A 1,199-nucleotide genomic window follows, 5' to 3' on the forward strand; every position below is an offset into this window, starting at 1 on the left:
TAGCACCTTAAAAATATGAGTGTCTTAAATAAGCCTATAAAGCAGTAACAATAGAAATGACTCGGTATCACTTGAAAAAGCAGAAAAGCAGATCAGTGGAAAAGAGTAACTAAGAAAGAATTAGAAAAGACCAATAAGCTGTTATCACTAACACAGTATTCACAAAAACCCAAGAACAGAAAATATTTAAAATAACTCTCTATTTAACAAGAACTGACAGAAATATTGAAAAGTAATTTGGTATGGGGGCAGCTAGGTGGTTCAGTGGATAAAGCACCAGCCTTGGTCTCGGAAGGACCTGAATTCAAATAGGGCCTAAGACACTTAACACTTACTAGCTGTGTGACCCTGGGCAAGTCACTTAACCCTCATTGCCTAGCACAAAAAACAAAACAAAACAAACAAACAAACAAAAGTAATTTGGTAATAAAAAGTCTTAGAAAAACAACTTACCTACTACTTGATACAATAACATCATAACACTGAATATAACACTGAACACACCATAAAATAATAATAATAATAGAAACAAGATCAAATATTTTTTCATATCTATTGCTAGAGGAGAAAAGTGACCTTAACCATACAAGGGATAAAGGTGCCCATTAAAGATAAAATAGCTAATTTCAGTTACATTAAATTGATGAGATTTTTTTGACTAATGAAATTAATACAACTAGGATAAGAAGTAAAGCTGTTAATTGGGAGAGAAAGGTTGCATCAATTATCTCTGATAAGAGTCAGAAATACAAGGAATGAACAAAAATATCTAAGACTAAGGACCATTCTTCAATGGGTAAATGGCCAACAGATTAGAACAGATCATTCTCTTCACGAATTTGCATGTCATCCTTGCTCAGCGGCCTTGCTAATCTTCTCTGTATCGTTCCAATTTTAGTATATGTGCTGCTGAAGCAAGCCCAGAACAGACCATTCTCAAAGGAAGAATTGTGAACTATTAAAAGTGGTGATGGGGCAGCTAGGTAGCCCAGTGGATAGAGCACTGGCCCTGGAGTCAGGAGTACCTGAGTTCAAATCCGGCCTCAGACACTTAACACTTACTAGCTGTGTGACTCTGGGCAAGTCACTTAACCCCAATTGGCTTGCTAAAAAACAAACAAACAAAAAATAAGTGGTGTTAATTTTAAAAATTACTAATAACACAAGAAATGAAAAATCAGAATAACTCTGAAGTTTCT

The 1,199-nt window shown here is 35.0% G+C and overlaps 1 non-coding gene across 1 annotated transcript; it reads right to left on the bottom strand.

The window, feature by feature from the left end:
• Positions 1–815: 815 nt before the first annotated feature.
• Positions 816–918, bottom strand: LOC122726962. Its single transcript, XR_006352953.1, has one exon. It is a non-coding gene; the product is annotated as a U6 spliceosomal RNA (small nuclear RNA).
• Between the last annotated feature and the right edge of the window lie 281 nt (positions 919–1,199).

This window comes from Dromiciops gliroides, chromosome 4 (genome assembly GCF_019393635.1).
Source record: "Dromiciops gliroides isolate mDroGli1 chromosome 4, mDroGli1.pri, whole genome shotgun sequence".
Classification (NCBI taxonomy): domain Eukaryota; kingdom Metazoa; phylum Chordata; class Mammalia; order Microbiotheria; family Microbiotheriidae; genus Dromiciops; species Dromiciops gliroides.